The following is a 23,133-nucleotide window of genomic DNA, read 5'->3' on the forward strand; positions in this document are numbered from 1 at the left end:
TAACACAAGGTGTTTTTTTTTTTCAGCTCTTAATTTTGAAATTATATGGATTTTGGTGAAATTAGACCTTAAAATCTAGAATTACTCCAAAAGAGGGTGATGACAGGGTTGAACACTCAAATGAGTCATATCCACAGGTACCACAAGCTTGAATATGTCACAGATTTTTTTCATCACACAACTCTCACAAGAACAAAAGAGAATAAACACTTAATAAATGCCTAATCTGTACCAAGAACTTGGTGAGAACTTTTATTTTCATTTTGTCAATTTTGTATAACAATCAAATGAGAGAATTATCAGTATCCACTTACCAAGTAGAAGGAAACTGAGGAAGAGAGCACTTAGAAAAATTTCTGAAAGTCCTGTAAGCATTTAGCTAGAATGTGGAGTGATACAACTTCCTCTTTTGTGGATTTTGTAATGATATGAACAACTATTAAATTTCTACAATGTACTCAAGGCACTATCCCAACCCTGGTGACTTCTACCTCTACATTGTCAGTTTTACATTTCTCTAATTTTATGGGCTTTCCTGATCTTTTCTTCCCATACTTTTGTTTACTGTCTGACTTGAATTTTTCTTGTGGAGAACAAAGGGATTCGAGTTACTCCCACCAAGATAACGACAACAAAGTTCAGGGGTAAGCTATTAAATTGATGTTATTTTTGTTTAAGCAGAATAAATTGCCTTGCTCAGCCTCTTGTATGCGGTGGGCATTTAATACATGTTTGTCGCATAACTGGAGGAATAAATACATTAAGATACTATTACAAACCCCATCAGTACACTTAATTATTCCTGGCTGTAGTGAAACCAAAATTCAACTCTAGAATTTAACATTTAAGTCTGTCTATAAATGCTACAACATAGAAAACTTCTATAGTTCAGGTACGTTACCACGGGTTATCAATCAAAAATAAAGCAGCCAAACCTGCATTTCTATAAAAGGAAGATTAAAAAAAAAATCTAGATCATTGTCTCAAAATTATTTTTTACTTTGTAAAAATGCAGACAAAAATGTAAGCCAAACTCAGTACTCCTATTTTGGGTTATTTCCCCATGGTCTAAGTACTTTTTACCTCCATTTAAGAAGCTCTGTTGTATAATTTATATCATTGCATTGGACAAACAGTCTGAGTTCACATAATATTCTTTATAGTGAAACAAAATATTGATATGTACAAGTTTTCATTAAAGTTTTCTTAATTGAAAATTTGAGACAAGTGTTTTTTTTCTAAATTAGATTTCACCTGATTTGGCATAACTCTGACTGCAGAGACCAAATACTAGATTACACTCTAAGTAAAATATTATCACAAAATGTCTCTGTTGGTATTTGGCTTCAGTCTAGGCTGAGCTACCCACAACTTATTTTGTGATATTGCAGATTTGTTAATGTATTCATATCATTTCAAATTTGAAGAATTGCAGTTTGAGGCTATAATAAAAGGAAATTCCTCTGTAAATTAAAATCTTTAAATATGAATATTCATTTATTCAACAATTATTTTTTGATCATAAGTAGCACACCATCTCCAACAAAATGGTGAGACAGAAGAACCCAGCCTCTGTCCCCCAAGAAAGATCAAGAATATTTTACCCAGGAAAGTTGTCCTTCATTAATGAAGATGAGATCGTACTTTCCTCATCAACAAAAGCTGAGGAAGTTTATCAGCACTAAACCTGCCTTACAAGAAATGCTGGGAGGAGTTCTTCAAGCTGAAATAAACGGATTTTAATTAGTAATATGAAAACATATGAAAATATACAACCAGTCATAGAGGTGAGTATAAGGTTGAGAATAATATAATGGTGTGTTAACTTCTTAGTATGAATTTTAAAGGACAAAAGTACTAAATATAGTTACTGGTATAATAATTTGTTAAAGGATACATAAGAGAAAAATAGAAATTGTGACATCAAAAACATGAAAAGTGAGAGTAAAAGGGTAAGGTTTTTATATGCAATCAAAGTTAAATTGTTACCAGTGTAAAATATACTATTATATTGATCAGATATTTTATATAAGTCTTATAGTAATCACAAAGCAAAAATCTGCAGTAGAATCACAAAAGATAAAGAGAAGGGAATCAAAACATACCACTGCAGAAAACTATTCACAAAGGAAGACATCAAGAGGGACTGTAAAACAGCCAGAAAACAATTAGTATGATGGCAACAGTAAGTCCTTACCAATCAATAATTATTTTAAATGTAAATGGATTGAATTCCCCAACCAAAAGATGTAGAGTGGCTAGAGAGACGTGGAAAAAAAAAAGAGCCTATAACAGACTCACTTTGACTTTAAAGACATTTGTTGGCTCAAAATGAAGAGATGAAGAAAAGATACACCATGAAAGTGGAAACCAAAAGAAAGCAAGGTAGCTATCCTTGTATCAGACAAAATTAACAAATTTAAGCCAAAATTAACATGACAGACAATGTCATTCTATAATGATAAGGACGTCAGTTTATTGGGAAAATACAATAAATTCATATGCACCCAACATGGGAGCACCCAAGTATATTAAGCAAATACTAACTGATCTGAAAGGGAAAAATAGACAACTATACAGAAACAGTAAGTGACTTTCAATAGCCTACTTTCATCAATGAATAGAACTCCCAGACAGAAAGTCAACACCATAATGTTGGACTTGAACCATACGCTAAGTATACAGAGATAGTACCACTTATCCTTCCAACCACTATGGCATAAAACTAGAAATCAGTAATAGAGAAACTGGAAAATTCACAGATATGTTGAAATTAACATACTCTTGACAGCTAGTGAGTCAGATAAGGAACCAAAAGGGAAATTTAAAATACATATATTTTTTGAAATAAAAGCACAACATATCAAAACCTATGAGATGCAGCAAAGGCAGTTCTAAGCGGGACTTTACAACAATATATACCTACTTGAAGAAAAGAGGAAGAATTCAAATGAATTATCATACAGCCTGTCTATACCTCAAGGGACTACAAAAATAAATATTAAACCTACAATAAGTAGAAGGAAGGAAATAACAAAGATCAGAATGGAAATAAATGAAACAGACCAGAAAAACAATAGTAAAGATAAATGGAATTGGCAAACCTTTTTCTTGAAAAAAAAAAAAAAAAATCAATATTGGAAATAAAAGAGTTACTACAGTTGTTAACACAGAAATATAAAGGAACCTAACAGACTACTACAAATACTTGTATCCCAACAAGTTTTATAACTGAGAGAAAATTAAATGTCTAGAAACATACAACCTACCAAGACTTAACCATCAAGAAATAATCTTAACAGACCAAAAATGAATAATGAAAATGAATCAATTATCACCAACCTCCTAATACAGAAAGACCCAGAGGCACATAGTTTCATGGGTGAATTCTGCCAAATCTTTAAAGAATTAATGTATACCCCAATGTTTATAGCAGCACTCTCAACAATAGCCAAATTATGGAAAGAGCCTAAATGTCCATCAACTGATGAATGGATAAAGAAATTGTGGTTTATATACACAATGGAATACTACGTGGCAATGAGAAAAAATGAAATATGGCCTTTTGTAGCAATGTGGATGGAACTGGAGAGTGTGATGCTAAGTGAAATAAGCCATACAGAGAAAGACAGATACCATATGGTTTCACTCTTATGTGGATCCTGAGAAACTTAACAGAAACCCATGGGGGAGGGGAAGGAAAAAAAAAAAGAGGTTAGAGTGGGAGAGAGCCAAAGCATAAGAGACTGTTAAAAACTGAGAACAAACTGAGGGTTGATGGGGGGTGGGAGGGAGGGGAGGGTAGGTGATGGGCATTGAAGAGGGCACCTTTTGGGATGAGCACTGGGTGTTGTATGGAAACCAATTTGACAATAAATTTCATATATTAAAAAAAAATAAATAAAATCATATTTGACCATATAATAAAATTAAATATATAAAAAAAAGAATTAATGCACATTCTTCTCCAACTCTTCCAAAAAAAAAAAAAATTAAGATGACAGAATACCTCCACACTCATTTTACAAGGCCAGCATTATTAACCTGACACCGAAGCCAAATAAGGACACTACAAGAAAACTACAGACCAATATCCCTAATGAATAAAGACACAAAACTCTCAAAAAGATACCAAATTCAAGAAAACATTAAAAGAATAATGCACCGTGATCAAGTGGGATATATCCCTGAGATGCAAGAATTTTCAACATATGCAAGTCAATGTTATGTACCATAATGACAGAAGGACAAGTAAGAGTTATCTATATGATCACATCAACATATGACAAAAAGGCATTTAACAAAACACAACATTCTTTTATGAAGGAAAAAAAAAACACACACACACTCAACACCTTGGGTATAGACAGAACAGACTCCCAACACAATAAAGGCCATAAAGGACAAACCCGCAGCAATATTGTACCTTACAGAGAAAGGTTAAAAGCTTTACCTCTAATATCTGGAAAAAGACAAGAATACCCACTTTCACCATGCCTGTTTAACACAGTACCAGAAGTCTAAGAGCAATCAGGTAAGAAAAAGTAATACAGAGAATCCAAATAGGAAAGGAAGAGTAAAATTGTCTTTATTTGTAGATATGATTTTATATAGAGAATAGTACCCTCAAGACTTCACACATGAAAAAATTCCAAAAACAGCTAAATTCAATAAAGTAGGATACAAAAATCAACAGAAATTAGTTTCATTTCTATACAGTAACAAAACATCTGAAAACAAAAAACATCATTTTCAACAGCATCAAAAATAAAGTACATAGGAATGAATTTAACCAAAGAGCTGAAAGTTCTATACAATGAAAACTACAAGAGTCATGAAACAAATTGAAGAAGGAATAAACAGATGGAAAGATACTTCTCTCATCCATGAAGACAGGATATTGTTAAAATGTCCATACTACACCAATACATGTATATATTCAATGCAATCCTTTTCGAAACTCCAATGGCATTTTTTACAGAAATATAAAAAATCTAAAATACTCCAATTCCCAAAGCAGCCTTAATAAAGAAAAGCAAAATTAGAGGCATCATACTTCTTGTTTTCAAACCATACTGCAAACCTATAGTATTCAACACAGTATGGTTCTGGCATAAAAATACACAACATAGACCAAGAGAACAAAATGGAGAGTCCAGAAATAAACTCTCACATATATGATTAATAATTGACAAAGGAATCAAGAATACTCAATGGGAAAGGATAGTCTGTTCATTAATGGTGGGGAAAAGTGGATAATCACTTTCAGACCCTTATCTTAAAAAATAAGTCAAAAATGAATTAAAGCTTTTAACATAAAAACTGAAAACCTAAAAAACCTAGAAGAAATTATAGGAAATACAGAAAATACCCTTGACATTGGTCTTGACCATAATTTTTTGTACACAACACCTACAGCACAAACAACAAAAGCAAAACTAAACAAGGATACATCAAAACAAAAAACAAAATGAAAAGGCAACCTACAGAATGGGAGAAAATATTTGCAAATCACATCTGATAAGGGGCTAATATCCAAAATATATAAACAGCTCCTACAATTCAATAGCAAAAATATGACCCAATTAAAAATGAGCAAAACACCTAAATTGACATTTTTTTCAAAGAAAACATACAAATGGCCAACAAGTATATGAAAATGTGTTGAATGTTAGTAAGCATCAGGAAAAAGAAAATCAAAACCAAAATGAGATATCTCCTCACACCAGTTAAAATGACTATCGTGGAAAAGAAAGAGAGTACCTGTTGATGAGAATGTAAAGAAAAAAGTAACCCTTGTGCACTGTTGGTGGGAAAATAAATCAGTACATCCATTATGGAAAAATGTATTTAAGTTCCTTAAATTACAAATAGAATTACCATATGTATGATTTAGCCACCCTACCTCTGTGTGGATATCCAAAGTTAACGGAATCATTATATCAAAGAGTTAACTATACTCCTATGTCCATTGCAGTATTATTCAATAGGCAAAGTATGGATACAACCTAAGTGTCCCCTGATCGATGAATGCATAAAGAAAATGGGGTACGGATACATATCTATCTCTATCCACACACACACACACACACACACACACACACACACACACAGACAAAGGATTATTATTCAGCCTTATGAAAGAAGGCAATTCTGTCATTTGCAACCACATGGGTTAATCTGGAGAGCCTTAAACTAAGGGAAATAAGCCAGACAGACAAAGACAAATAGAATGTGGTGTCACTTACACGTAGAATCTAAAAACGCCTAATTCCTAGAAACAGAGTGGTGGTTACCAGAAACTAGGTGGTTTGGGGGGGGAAGGGAGATGTTGGTCAGAGGGTACAAACTTCTAGATATAAAATAAATAAGTTCTGGGATTTAATGGAAAGCATTTTTACTCTATAGTGCTAAAATTTGCTAAGAGAGCCCTTAGATGTTCTTATCATACACACAAAGTAATTATGTGACATAAGGAGCATGTTAGCTAATATTACAGTAGTAATCATTCTGCAATACATATGTATCAAATGAACACATACATCTTAAACTTACACTATATTTCAATTATATATCAACATTTTTTAAAAAAAAGAATAAATCTTGAACAAGAAAAATACATATAGCATGCCCTCTGTGATATGCCCTTGAGTTTCAAAAGATGCAATAATTTTATCTCCTTCTAGAATCCCATTTAGCCAACAGAGTAGTAAATACAACTTTTAAGTAACTAATTGAAGTGTGGGCAGTATATCAAAATGCATACAGGGATCTTGGACCTCACTGTTAGTTTGCACATTACTTGTACGTGATTTGGGCACAAACTAGATGATGTCACTGCTGTTACCTTTGTAACTATCTTCAGTAGACTTAAAGTTGATCATCAAAGTACCAGTAAATTTCCCTTTATAACTCCAAATAGCTAATGCTGAAGAATGGAAACAAGAATTTTTCTCCTCTTGCAGAGACAGCCTAATGTGATAATTTCCCCAGTGTCTTTATTAATGCAGCAAAGATAATTATGGATTTAGTTAGTGGGTGGTCACTGCTGTGAAATGAACAAGTCACAGGAGCTGAATAAAGCAAGCCAGTTTAGAAATCTTTACCACACAAGGTATACTTTACCCATATTTAAAATTAACTTAAAATAGAATGTGTGCCCTTTTGCTATGGTATCTGTGCTTAGACAGTACAGCCTATTCAAATCTCTGAATTCTGCAATTTACCAGGCAGCCTAGGAAGAAAGCAAAACTAGGTTTGGAAATATTTTCTAGTTAGGTTATATTTGAAAATCATGCACCTTATGCAAGTTTAGGAAAATCTCATCTAGCTTGAATGTTGCGGGAAATAAATATTTGGTTTATCTGGAAAATAGCATGCACTAGTTAACTAAATTATAAAAAAAATCTTTAAAAATAACTGCAGAAGATCTTACTAAAATATAATAGTTACCAGTGCTTGAAATGCATGTTCATATTATATGCATAGCTCTGTATGTTGACTTTCTTCAGGAGCATCATTCACACTATTGAGTCTCATTGTAAAGAAAGACAGCTTCAGACAATTTAATAGGCAAGAGTGAATAAGCAACGACTTATGTTACTCCCTAGAGAATGCCTAACGTACCTTAAATTGCCTATCGTTGTTTGCTTTTTCCATGACTTTTCTTTTGAAAGTGAAGAAATTTATTTACAGTAAAATATTTTATAATCCATCAAATTTCATATAATATCTCTATTTCTTTATTCTCTATTATAGAAAAACTTATAACATGTTCATAGCTTTACATAATTTCTTTGATCAAAATCTTTTTTCCGTTAATAAGTACTGGTCAATTTTATTTAAATGTTAGATCCTAACATTAATCCTAAATATTTATTAATCCTAAATATTATTTTCTAAACAACAACAATTTTAAGAAGGGGGCTAGAAATCAGGCAATATGTCACCTGAGTGTTAGGTGAATATACTTTCCATGAAGCTTAACTACTTTATGCTACTGCCTTAAATTATACAGAAATAGTAACTACTAAGAATATTTTAGGCATGAAATAAACAGCATTTTATAAAAATAAAGTATGAAGACATACAACTGGACAGACAGGCATCTTGTTGGTTCCACTTCTATGCAAATCTTGAAATCCTAATCACAGTAATACTAAGAAAATTTGATACAAATTCTTTTGGAGAACACCACTAGTATCCTATAATAAGATAGTATTTAGTAGATAAATTCCTAGAAACGTACAATACTTCAACACTGAATCGGGAAAAACAGAAATCTGAACAGACTAATTACTAGCAATGAAATTGAATTGATAATCAGAAAACTACCAAAAACAAAGTCCAGGACAAGCTAGATTCACAGATGAATTCTATCAAACATTTAAAAAACCGTTAATATTTATTCTCCTCAAACTATTCCAAAAGATACATGAGGAAATTAAGGTTCCAAATATGTTCTGTGAGGCCAGCCTTACCTTGGTAGCAAAACCCCCACAAAGACACCACAGAAAAGGCCAATACACTTATGAACATAGATGCAAAAATCCTCAACAAAATATTAGCAAACCACATTCAACAATAAATCAAAAGGATCACTCACTATGATCAAGTGGGATTTATTTTGGGGAAGCGAGGATGGTTTAACATTCACAAATCCATAAATGTGACACAGCACATTAACACAACAAAGAATAAAAAATACAGTTTAAAGGGACACCTGGGTGGCTCAGTTAAGCTTCAGACTTCAGCTCAGGTCATGAACTCATGGTTTCTGAGTTGGAGCCCCAAGTCAGGCTCTGTGCTGACAGTTGAGAGCCTGGAACCTGCTTTGGATTCTGTGTCTCCCTCTCTCTCTGCCCCTCCCTGCTTTCTCTCTCTCTCTCTCTCAAAAATAACACTTGGCTCAAGATGTTAATTTTTAGGGTAGCTCAAGAAGTTAAGCATCCAACTCTTGATTTCAGCTCAGGTCATGATCTCATTGTTTGTGAGATAGAGCCCCCTGTCAGACTCCCTGCTTGAGACTCTCTTTCTTTCCATTTGCCCCTCCCTGTCTCTCAAAAAAAAAAAAAAAAGAAAAAAATGTTAGTTTTTAAAAATACAAACCTGGGGCGCCTGGGTGGCGCAGTCGGTTAAGCATCCGACTTCAGCCAGGTCACGATCTCGCGGTCCGTGAGTTCGAGCCCCGCATCAGGCTCTGGGCTGATGGCTCAGAGCCTGGAGCCTGTTTCCGATTCTGTGTCTCCCTCTCTCTCTGCCCCTCCCCCGTTCATGCTCTGTCTCTCTCTGTCCCAAAAATAAATTAAAACGTTGAAAAAAAATTTTTTTTTAAAATACAAACCTTTGTACTTTTTTTTTTTTTTTACTGGCAAGTATTTCTAAGGAGTTGAAAACTATCATTTTCAGCCTTCTGTGATATATTTACATGAGAAAAATGTGTAGAAAAGAGATAAAATGGATACTGGGACTTAAAAGAGAAATACTTTTTTTTTAAACTTTCTTTTAATGTTTATTTTTGGGAGAGAAAGAGAGAGCATGAGCAGGGGAGGGGCAGAAAGAGGCAGGGAAGACACAGAATCTGAAGCAGGCTCCAGGCTCTGAACTGTCAGCACAGAGCCAGACACGGGCTCGAATTCACAAACCGTGAGATCATGATCTGAGCCGAAGTCAGATGCTTAACCGACTGAGCCACCCAGGGGCCCCACAAAAGAAATACTTTGTAAATAATTTTAATAAAAATATTCTTTATCCATCTAGGGACAGGTTAAGGGACAAATTTAAAACAAAAGCAAACAAAAAACTAATCTAAATATAAATGGACTAACAAAAATAGATTAGGCATTGATGACTTTGAATGTATTCTTTTTATCTTATAAGACCAAGAATGGACATACAGCAAAAATATCTCTCAGATGTGTGTGTGAGTTGTTTTTATTTCTGATTTTTTTGTACAAGTGCTATGAGAAAAAAAAAAAAAACCTAAAAACTGAAATTCTAGTATTACACAGACTACAAATTACTTTCATTATTGACTCTGATACTATTAATGTGTTTTTATATGAAAGTTCATTTGCTTATAAAAAGCTTGGACTTTAATATTTTTATCCTAAAATTCTGACTCACAAAGAAACTAAAAAGGAAAACATAAGGAAAGAAACATCACTATTTAAATGATATGCAAATTGTCAATATAAAAATATAAAAGGACTAATTAAAAATTAGTTTAATGAGTAAAATAGTGAACTAAGTTTTCTGAAAAAATGTAATGTACAAAGTAAAACTTTAAAAATTATATTCACCACAGCTCCAAAATCCAAATGTTAACTAGGCATAAGTATCTATGAATGTATTGAAACTACATAAAGGAAATTATAAAATTACTAAAAAAATAAAATAAAATTAAGTTTTTTAAATGTTACTGTGAGCAAATGTTGCTAGTCCATTCCATTTCAATGATGGCTGAGAGTAGGTAAAAGTAACTGATACTGATAAAACCAGGAAGGAATTGCTTCTGATGGTTTGGGGGAGTGTCTTCAATTCATTGGAATTAAACTAGAGGAATATTATTGGGTATGTTCTATGTTTTGATTGAGATGCTGGTTGCAGGGGTTAAATTGTCAGAACACATCAAGCTGTACATTAAAGAGTATTTTATCATATATAAATTATTTCTCAAAAAAAATAAAGTTATTAAGAAAAAATTCACCAAAGATATCATTTATATAAACATTTGCAAAAGATGAGCACTATCTGCTTGATGTATCAAATGAAGGGGTGCAGTGGAAGCCATGTGTCCCAGTAAGGGAAAACATTTTATCACTGATACTATTTAGCATGATTATTGTATGGTAATTTAAAAAAGACAAACTGAGTACAAATTAATTCTATTGTTATATATATGTAATGCATCTACTCATTTCCTGTACCTAGGTTAAAACATAATGCAGATTAGAATTTGCCAACTTCTTTATGCATAAGGCCCAAGGTTGAGTGAAGTGATTGCAAAACTTTTTAGAAAAAATTAGCGAACTTGAAGAAATGCTATGTAAGAAAAACAGAAAAATAACATTAAGAGCAGAAGCCTAATCAGTAAGTCCCAAAGTACAAAAATCAGGGGTGCCTGGGTGGCTCAGTCAGTTACGCATCCAACTCTTGGTTTCAGCTCCAATCATGATCTCTTGGTTCATGAGTTTGAGCCCTGCATCCAACTCTGTGCTGCCAGTACAGAGCCTGCTTGGGATTCTTTCTTCCTCTGTCTCTGTTCCTCCCCTGCTCCCACACTTGCTCATTCTCTCCCTCCCTCTCTCAAAATAATAAACTTATTTAAAAAGTACAAATATCAGAAGAGAATTAAAAAAATAAAACCAGGGTCCCTGGGTGGCTCAGTGGGTTGAGCGGCCGACTTCGGCTTGGGTCATGATCTCGCGGTCCGTGAGTTCAAGCCCCACGTCGGGCTCTGTGCTGACAGCTCAGAGCCTGGGGTCTGTTTCGGGTTCTGTGTCTCCCTCTCTCTGACCCTCCCCCGTTCATGCTCTGTCTCTCTCTGTCTCAAAAATAAATAAATGTTAAAAAATTAAAAAAAAAACCTACTAGATTCTATAAAATGCAACTGATGTTTACAGGGAAGGTGCATGAAGGTCTGTTGCTGGAGTGACAGAAGCACTGTGAATCTAAAGAAGTAATTAAATCAAGAAAATAGAAATGCTTGGGACACCAGCTACCATAAATACCATGTTTACTCCAGGAAGATGCAATTACCAAATATTTTTACAGCTTCCTTCCTCACAACCTATTTTAAAGCCAATAGAGTTGGGGGAAATTTCTCCTCCCTATCAAAAACATATCAACATTAATTATGGCTCTCAATAGTGGTCTTAAATTCTGGCTGCTTTAAATAAAAATGCAATTGTAACTTATTAAAGTACAGACCTAGCCAGATACTTAGCTTTCTGGAATTCTTTTTCTCATGTGACCTTAATAAGCCCTTTCCATCTGTTGTTTTGTGACTGTATTCTCCTTTCTTGCAACTTGAAAGGACCTGAGACAAATCTAATCGCTAGACTTCAGATGGTAGAAATTGATAGTAGTAGTGAAACAGAGCATGAGAAAGTTCAGGAATATCCTTTCCTTCCGTTGCAGGCTAATATTCACTTCCCTACATCTGAGAAAATACAGACCAGTCCAGAGAACTTGTCTACAAACCTCTCTTTGGGGAACCCTCTTTTCCTGGCATTTACCTTTCCCACTTTTGTATTTTTAACCATAACATAAGTTGTTGGCTGAGATGGGATCTTTTTTAGTGCTCTTTTGCTTCTCCTTAACTCAAGCTTTGCACCCAACTAAAAGGAAATCATAAAATAACGTGGAAAACAGAGATAGGGAAATGGAGGCTAACCACCCAGATTCACTGTTCCTCCAAGAGAATAAAGTAATTGAGTTTTCAAAAGGGGAAATGAAAGGTCCTAGGAATTCTGCACCTTAAAGTCTCTTGCTATCCTTTTTCTAAGAACAGCAGAATACATATGAGTTTCTAGAACTGGAAAAAAATATAAGGACTTACTCCAAATGTTTGTGTGTCTTTAATTTTCCTAAATACAAAAATTTACAGAAGAGTTCCGTCACCTGATTCTAAACATCTCATTTTCTCCTCTTGTTAAAGGCTAATTATTAATATTCTGTTAGTTTCCTGCAGCTGTTGTAACAAATTATCACAAACATACATTTATTCTCCCATGTTTTTGAAGGCCAGAGGTCTAATATCAGTTTCACTGGACCAAAATCATGAAGTTGGCCAAGCCATACTCCCTGTGAAGGCTCTAGGGAAGAATGTGTCCTTTGCTGCTTCTATCATTCCTTAGCTGGTGGCCTTGTAACTACACTCTCAGCTTCCATGGTCACATTGACTTCCCTTGTCTGTGTCAAATCTCCTGCCTCCCTCTTATGAAGACATTTGTGATTGCATTTAGGGTCTACTTGAATAAACCAAGATAATCTCCCCATCTCAAGATCCATAACTTAATCCCATATTTTAATTATATGGTAATATTCACAGGTTCTAAGGATTAGGGCATGAGCTTATTTTGGGGGAGAGCATTATTTAGCCTATTCACAACCATGTTTTGGAAAGTTAACAGTGATTTAAAAAATAGTAGCAATAAAGACATATTTAAGTACAATGAATATTTTAGACAACAAGATATTATTGACTCAAAACAGTATGTCTTGTTTATACTTTAATGAGTTATTATAAGGGATAAAAGTGGTTAAAAGCTTCCCATCTTTTGTTTAATAATAAATGTAGGATTTTTGGTTAATTAAGACCATCACATATATCATCTTAAATCTAAAAATAAGCCTCATTAATTTCAAATTTAGAATTAGAAGTAATTAGGAAAAATGTGTTAAATATAATCTTGTTTTAATGATGCTACCAATTTATAAATAAAATCCATCAATTCAGTCATTAGCTAAAGATATAGCAACACATTTCTTAAATATCATAATGTAAAAAATAGTGTGGATTAGGCTGAGAAGATAATGAAACTTTAAATCTGAATTGGAACATCATAACTAAATTGGCATTAGGCTGAATCCATTTGAAAAAGGTTTTTAAGAGTTAGTAGGCTATAATTTATACCTGAGAAATATTTTGTTCCTATTTCTTAATCTTAGATCTCTATAAAGTAAAACAGTCAGAAATGTTAGAGTTTTAGAACATAATGTGGGCTTTCATAAAGAAACTTTGGAGAGTTTTAAGATACATTTTATAGGCTTATGCCACTCATCATGTTCCATTTCTAGAGAGTACGAAGGGAAGATAATAGAAAAGGGGTTACAGCCTGCCTATGTAATCACCATATTTTATAGATAAATGCTAAAGGAAATGCTGCTACAAGTTAGCTAATTTGGATAGTTCTTATTTAAAACTAAAAACTCAATTTGTTAATAATTTTTACTTCTTTATCATATATTGGTAATTGGATAAAATTCATAAGCTTAGGTTTTTATGAGGGTGAGACCAAGAACTAGCTTTCTTTTTTTAAGTTTGTTTATTTTGAGAGAGACAGGGACACCACAAGTGGTGCAGAGGCAGAGAGGGAGACAGAGAATCCCAAGCAGGCTCTGCACTGTCAGTACAGAGCCCGAGGTGAGGCTCAAACCCACCAAACTGTGAGATCATGACCTCAGCCAAAACCAAGAGTCAGATGCTTAACCAACCTAGCCATCCATGTGTCCCACCAGAACTAGCCTTTTTTTTTTAACCCTTAAAAACCATATATCTCATAAGCAGTTTTATTTTAAAATTGGGTATAAAGATTCTATCTAGTAGCAGCTTTTCACTGTTAAAGAGTACATGTAATGGCAATTAGGTTTTAAATATATGTTAAAATTTTTCAAGGATAAAAACATGACAATTAACTGTGTTACCAAAAGTTAGAGCATAGTTAATAAATGTGTTCATAATAGCAGTGTTTGTTATCCCATTTATTTTAAAGACATAAGATGAACAGCTTCTACATCCAAATGCTAGACATTTTATCAATTTTTTTATTCAACAAATATTTATTGATTGTTGCTGGGGATACAAAGCTATGCATGACCACCTTCCTTCCAAAAGTTTACAGAATACAAAGCAGGTAAAAGCAAAGCATAGATAAGTACCTACAATACCAAGTATTTGTGATGATTTAGAGGAGAGACAATTCTGTAAGAGAATAAGGCAGGAATTTTATTGGTCAGGGAAGAGCAAAGGTTTATAGAATTGTTCACTATATCTCCTTAGTAATTACATTAAGTGGTTATGGGAACTCTTCTGTGTAGCTCCCTACTTTCTAGTATTCTGTTCCACAAATTCCAGTCACCTTAGTCACTCTCTGTCTTTTCACTCTGGGGAGACCACCATGGGTGCTTGATTTGCTCTTCCCTTAACCAAGCTGAAGGGTGGGTGATCTTAGGCCTCACTACAGATGTAACCTATAGTTATTTACTATGGGGGGGGGGGTAATTAATGAAACTCATTGCTTTGCCTACTGAGATTCCAGCTAGAGATTTCCAGCTTCTATTATCTGCCTGGGATAGAGTATGAGACAAAAGAGATGAATTAAAGAAGAAATTGATATTACAAAAGAACGAAAGAAAAAAACAATGTTAAAAAAACTACAAGTATAAAGAATAAGAGTAGAGCATGGTAAAAGGGGTTAGAGATGAAAGTTATAATGATGTGAAAAGAGGTAAAGGGCACAGACTGTAATATTAGAGTAGTTAAGAAAAACCTACCTGAGAAAGTGAAAATTGGGAACAGCTTGAAGAGACGGCACCAAGCACATATCTGGGGAAAAGCAGCTGCAGGCACAAGATTGGAGCAACGTCAGTAGGGCCAGCATGGGCCTGGAATGCTAGAGGGGCATCAAGAGTTAGGGAAACAAGGTGCAAAGTAGAAGAAGAAGAAATCTACAGCTGGTGACGGCAGGCTTTTGTAGTTCCTTGTAGACTATGGAAGGATTCTGGCTTTATTGTTAATGAAATGGAGAGCCATTTAATGTGGTGTTTTGGTCAGATTTGAGTGACATATGCTAAGTTAGGTTTGAAAATAGTCATTCTGGCTGCTTCACGTGTGACAATAAAGTTCAAGATAAAGGGGACCAAGGTTAAAAACAAGGAGCCAGCTAGGAGGCTATTGCAGATGTTTAGAAGAAAGACGATGGTAGGTCCAAACTGCTGGTAGGAGTATAGGTAGTGAAAAGATGATGAATCTATTTTAAAAGCAAGGTAACCATAATTTACTAAAGGAGTGGATGAGGAGTATGAGAGGAAGAGAATAATTAAGAATGACTTCAAGTACTATAACCTGACAACTAAAAGAAAAGGATTATCTTTAACTGAGGTGGAGAAGGTTGTGGATGGATCATATCAGGGTTGGGAGGGAAAAGGAAATAAGAGCTCAGATTACGATACCTTGAGTGACCATTAGAATTTCAAGTGGGTGTTTACTATATGACAATCCATACTACTGATTATTTATTCAAGTATTTAACCATTACATGATGCTTATGTTTAGGGACCAGAACATATTTGTATTTCATTTTCCATGGTACCTAGCACAGAGTAGAATATATTAGCATATCCAATGATTCTCTTCCTAATTATTCAATGTATTTCTAGGTATTCTAGCAAGTAACTATGTAGTTTTAAACAAGTTACAATCATTTCCAAGTGCCTGTAAGATGCAATATTAAAAATAATATAAACACAACAGCCTTAAAGCATAAAATACACAAGAAAATATATAGCAGGAGGTTTCTATGACTGAACATGCTCTACTTGGCTGTGTAAGCTTTGTTTTACTGAGTCAGGACAAATCTATATAACTGTACTCAAACACACATCTTCTGTAGGTTTCTGTTTTGTAAAGTACCTTGTCCATCCTTTGTGTTTTAAATATGACTCTGTAACCATGCCATATAAATTTTTCTCTTGAAATACACAGGAATCTACAGAAAATAGATCACTGAAGCACATTCATGTGAAGGCTAAGGAAGTAGATAAAGCATAATTCTATTTACATTGCCTTAGCACTTTTGCTTTTGTTTCTCTTCATGGCTCATGGTAGAGATGTTCCAATCATGAATGGTAGAGGAGTATCCATACCATTTATGAGTAATAAATAAGGATTATAGTGTGGGGTATATATTAACATTTTAAAATATAAATCCTTACATGTATATCAATATACTCCCTTTTTTGATAAAGTATGTTTTAAGTTTATTTATTTTGAGAGTGAGACAGGGAGAGAGAGAGAGATGACAATAGGGGAGGGGCAGAGACAGAGGGGGAGAGAGGATCCAAAGTGGACCCTGTGCTGACAGCAGAGAGCTCAAAGCAAAGCTTGAATTCACTGTGAGATCATGACCTGAGCCAAAGTTAGACACTTAAATGACTAAGCCACCCAGGCACACCCAAATCCTCCCTTTTCTTACTAGCATTTTTGTCTCACTAACATAGAAATTCCTTCACAATATATAATACTATTCCAGTTACACTATCTCTTGGACATTTTATTTATTTTTTTATTATTTTCTCAATGTTTATTTATTTTGAGAGAGAGACAGACAGACTTAGAAAGGGAAGAGACAGAGAGAGACAGAGAGAGAGAGAGAGACAGAGAAAGAGAGAGAATTCCAATAAGGCTCCATGCTTAGCATGGAGTCCAACATGGGGCTCAATCTCATAACTATGAGATCATGATCTGAGCCTAAATCAAGAGTCAGATGCTTAACCAACTGAATCACCCAAATGCCCATGTCTCTTGGCCATTTTAAATGTCCTGAGCCAAAATAACAACTCCTTCTTCTAAAATCCACTTAATCCATTCAATATTAAAAATATTATTTTGTCATAATCAGTAATAAAACCATAATTTTCCTTAATAATGTAGATTTTTAAATCAAATCAACTACTTACCATGCTGCCTTATCAGGTAATTGCCTATCTGTTTTTGTAGGCAGATTACTATATCAAAGTGACTATCAGAGGCATTTGGAAGATGGTGTTGGAATAAAAGGACCCTAGGTTCACCTCATCCCATGAACACAAGTAGATAACTATCAAATCATCCTAAATACCCTCAGAAATTGAGCTGAACACTGGCAGAAACTCCACAACTAAAGGTAGAGAAAAGGCCATAGTAAAGAAGAGATAAAGTGTAGACATGTGATTAGGAAGAGAAACAGATCATGGCTGCTGTTGTGGGGAGGGAGCTGCTGTTGTAGAAAAGACTAGCGTACAAGGAAGCCCACGAGGGGATGATGAAGCCCATAGCAATTGGCTTGGAAAGGTATAGCGGCAAAATTTCATCAGTTCCTGCAACCTGGGCTTAACCTGGAGTTCTAAAGGTCAGTGGGCTTGACTGAGATCGAGCCCAGAGGGCACTGGGGCTGCTCTTGGAGAGAAGGCAGAGCAAAGAGCCTGTGAATATACAGACTGGAAACAGTGATCTAAATAGCACATGGGGTACACAGTGGGGAGGATATTTGCTCATCTCTGAGCATGTCCCAGAGGCAGCATTCACAGAGAGAATCTGAATCAAGCATCTGACTCTTGATTTAGGCTCAGGTCATCGTTATGAGATTGTTCCCTCTGGGAACAAAGAAACTAATAGGCACCATTTTCTTCCTGCCCTTTAGCATAAGCACAAAACCACCTGCCAGAACCAGCACAGCCCCTACACTTACTATCTAACTGGTTTATACCAAGCCCTGCATCTCCAAAGCTCCAGTGGATCTGCCTTTTCCATTCACCCTTGCCCCAGCACCATGGACCCCCTCCCTCAGAGACCAGCACAAACTCCTGCCCACACCCCGTCTCCTGACCAAGGAGTTCGACATGGCCTCAGTTCTTGTCACAGAGGCTACAGGTCTTATTTCACACGCAGACTAAAGAATACCTAGTTTAAAAAACACCACATTCAAGCCAGGGACCAAATGCTGCCCAGAACAGGCAAAGAGAACCTCTGCTGACAACTGGCCTCAAGGATAACGTGGTCAACCCAACAGCAGAGCACACGCAGCACACACTGGAGATACTCCCTGAAGTTCCAGGATCTAGGGAACAGGCGATACTACACAGCAGGGCATTACAGGGCCTCTTCTTCATAAGACCCTTACCCGCAAAAGAGAAGACATAGCTGACTTTCCTAACACAGAGAAATAGGCACAGAGATAGACAAAATAAGAAGACAAATTTATCCCAAATGAAAGGACAGGACAAAGCCACAGACAGAGATCTAAGTGAAATAGATATAAGTTACATGCCTGATGGAGTATTTAAAGCAATGATCATTAGGATACTTCACTGGACTTGAGAAAAGAATGGAAGACATCAGTAAGACTCAACACAGAGATACAAAGAACCAATCAGAGATGAAGAGTACAACAAACAAGATTATACACAGGTTTGAATAGTAGGCTGGAAGAAGCAGAGAAATGAATCAGTGACCTAGAAGACAGCATAATGGAAAGTAATCACGATGAACCAAAGAGAAACAAGAATTATGGAAAACAACAATAGACTTATGGACTCAGTAACTCCATCAAACATAATAACATTTGAATTATAGGAGTCCAAGAAGAAGATAAAAGGCAACAGATAATTTATTTGAAGAGGTAATAGCTGAAAATCTCCCTAATCTGGTGAAGGAAACATTTATGCAGGTCCAGGAGGCACAGACCCCCAACAAAATCAACAAAAGCAGATCCACACCAAGACATATTGTAATTAAAATGGAAAAATATAGTGATAAAGAAAACATTTTAAAAGCAGCAAGACAAAAGGAAACATTTACATACAAGTGAAAGGTCACATGGATATCAGGATTTTTCAGTAGAAACTTTCCAACCCAGAAGGGAGTGGCACAATATATTCAAAGTGCTGAATGGGAAAAATATGCAGCCAAGAATACTTTATCCAGTAAGGCTATCATTCAGAATAGAAGGAAAGATAAAGAATTTCCCAGAGGAATAAAACTAAGGGAGTTCATGACCACTAAACTAGCCCTGCAATAAATATTAAAGGGACTCCTTGAGCAGAAGGGAGAGACCAAAAGTGACAGTATGAAAACAGGAAATACAAAAGCAATAAAAATGAATACTTTTGAAAAGTATAAGTTGAGAAACACACAAAATACAAGTTGGAAAAAGTGACAGTATATACCTAAAATCTGTGGAGAAGAGGAGAAAAGAATGGGTCCAAACTTAAATGACTATCAATTTAATATAGACTGCTATATACATCAGAGGTTATACACAAACCTCATGGTAACCACAAATCAAAAAACAAGTAATAAATGTGCAAAGAATAAAGAGAAAGGAACCCAAATATATCACTAAGGAAAACCAGCAGATCATGAAAGAGAAAAAGACAAGAAAGGATCAGAGAGAATCTTCAGAACCTCAAAACAGCAAATAATAAAATAAATAAAATATAAAATAAAATAAAATAAATATATATCTATCAGTGATTACTTTGAATGTAATGAACTAAACAGCCCAATCAAAAGACAAAGGGTGACATAATGGATTAAAAAAACAAGGCCCATCTTTATGCTGCCAGAAGAGTTTATTTAGGACCTAAAGACACCTGCAGATTGAAAATGAAGAGACAGAAAAACATTTATCATGCAAATGGAATTCAAAAGAAAGAGTAGCAATACTCATATTGAACAAAATAGAATTTAAACAAATACAGTAACAAGAGACAAAGAAGGACACTATATAGTAATAAACGGGACAATCCAACTAGAAGAGATGACAATTGTAAATAGTTATGCACACAACATGGTAGTATCCAAATACATAGAACTGTTATAGCAAACCTAAAGTAACTAATTAAGAGTAATACAATAATAGCAGGGACTTTAACACCCAACTTATGTCAACGGACAGATCAGCTAAAGAGAAAGTCAACAAGAAAGCAACAGCTTTGAATTACACACTGGACCAGATGGATTTAATGATATATTCAGAAAATTCCATACTAAAAAAGCAGAATACACATTTTTGAAGTGCACAGTGAACTTTCTCCAGAAAAGATCATACATTAGGCCACAAAACAGGCCTCAACAAATTCAAGATCGAAATCTTACTGTGCACCTTTTCTGACCACAGTGCTGTGAAATAGCAGTCAAACACACACACACACACACACACACACACACACACACACACACACATCTGGAAAGACCACAAATTGATGGAGGTTAAGTTACAAGCTACTAAAACAAGAGCGGGTCAAATAGGAAAGAGAAGAAGAAATTGAAAAATTCATGAAAACAAATGGACACAATGGTTCAAAACCTTGGGATGCAGCAAAAGCAGTTCTAAGAGGGATGTTTATAACAATAGAGGCTTACCTCAAGAAGCAAGAAAAAATCTCAAACAACCTAACTTTACACCTAAAGGAGCTAGAAAAAGGACAACAAAACCCAAAAGAGGCAGAATCAAGGAAATAATCAAGATTAGAGCAGAAATAAATGATATAGAAACAAAAAAAAATCACAATCACAATTGTGACCTGATTCTTCTAGGTCAATGAAGCCTAGAACAGTTCAATAAAACCAGCAGATGGTTCTCTGAAAAAAAAAAATCAGTAAAATTGATAAACCTTTACCTAGAGTTATCAAGAAAAAAAGAGAAAGGACTAAAGTAAAATTATAAATGAGAGAGAACAAATAACAACCAACACCACAGAAATACAATTATAAGAGAATATTATGAAATCGATATGCAAACGAGTTGCACAATCTAGAAGACATGGATAAATTCCCACAAACATATAAACTACAAAAATTGAAACAGGAAGAAATATAAAATATGAAGATATGGATAGCCAACAAAGAAATTTACTCAGTAATCAGCAATTCCCAACAAATAGGGGCTCCTGGCTGCCTCAGTCAGTGGAGCATGTGACTCTTGATCTCAGGGTTGTGAGTTTGGGCTCCATGTTGAGGCCCAAATAAATAAATTAAAAACATACATACATACATACATACATATTAAAAAAAAAAAAAAAAAAAAAACTTCTCAACAAAACAGAAGTCCAGGACCAGATGGCTTTACATGTGAATTATACCAAACATTTAAAGAAGAGTTAATACATTTTCTACTCAAACTGTTCTAAGAGTTAGAAGAGGGAGGGAAATTTCCAAATTCAATCTATGAGGCCAACATTACCTTGATACCAAAACCAGATAAAGACACCACAAAAAAAGATAACTACAGGCCAATATCTCTGATGAACATAGATGCAAAAATCCTCAACAAAATACAAGCAAACCAAATCCAACAATACATTTAAAAAAAATATTCACCACTATCAAGTGGGATTTATTCCTTGATTTCAAAGATGGTTCAATATTGGCAAATCAATCAATGTGATACATCACATCAAAAAGAGAATGGATACAAGCCATATGATCATTTCAATAGAGGCAGAAAAAGTGTTTGACAAAGTACAATATGCATGCATGATAAAAACCATTAACAAAGTTAGTTTAGAGGGAACATACCTCAACACAATAAAGGCCATCTATGAAAAACCCACAGATAATATCATCCTTAATGAGAAAAAACTGACTGCTTTTCCTATAAGGTCAGGAAAAAGACAAGGATGTCCACTTGTATTCAACCCAGTTGAAGTCCTAGTCACAACAATAAGACAACACAAAGAAATAAAAGACATCCAGAGCTATAAGGAACAAGTAAAATTTTCACTATTTGCAGATGGCATGATACTAAATACAGAAAATCCAAAAGACTCCACCAAAAAAAACCCACCAGAATTGATTAATGGATTCAGTAAAGTCAGGATACAAAATCAATATACAGAAATCTGTTGCATTTTTATACACCAACAATGAAGCAGCAGAAAGAGAAGTTAAGAAAATTCCACTCACAATTTAAGAAACAAAACAGATAACTATATGAGAAGGTGAGAAAGAGAGACAGAGGGAAACAAATGATAAAGGACTCTTAACAATAGAGAACAAACTAAGGGCAGTGGCAAGAGGTGGGTGGGGGGTAGGCTTACTGGGTGAAGTGTATTAAGGAGGGCACTTGTTATGATGAGCACTGAGTGTTATATTTAAGTGATGAATCATTAAATTCTACTCTTGAAAAAAAAATTACATCATTTTCAAATTACAGAGAAACACCAAGGAAGTTCATTGAGAGTCCAAAACAGACTTGTTGTCTTTGACTTTTGCCCTGAAAGTTTAATCCAGGTTTCTGTACAAAACAGACCTATATGGATATCTTGTTCTTTATAAACCAAAGATAAACCTAATTTGCCATCAGTAGGACATAGCATTGGAGGCTCAATTCTCCATTTAGATAGGAAAATCACTTGTATGTCCAATCATTTTCCCTATGAATACATGTTCAAGGTGGCCGGATAAAATAAATTAGCTATGGAGTGAAATTTGTCTTGGTTTACAACTAATCAGCTCATACATAAAATATCTACCTTTGGTCCTGGTTCATATGTACCATATTTTAACTGAACTCAGTTAAAGAAAATAAAAGTTAATGAAGAATTAATTTCAAAGCTATGAATTATATTGCATAATTGTTCATAAAT

This window comes from Acinonyx jubatus, chromosome D4 (genome assembly GCF_027475565.1).
Source record: "Acinonyx jubatus isolate Ajub_Pintada_27869175 chromosome D4, VMU_Ajub_asm_v1.0, whole genome shotgun sequence".
Classification (NCBI taxonomy): Eukaryota; Metazoa; Chordata; class Mammalia; order Carnivora; family Felidae; genus Acinonyx; species Acinonyx jubatus.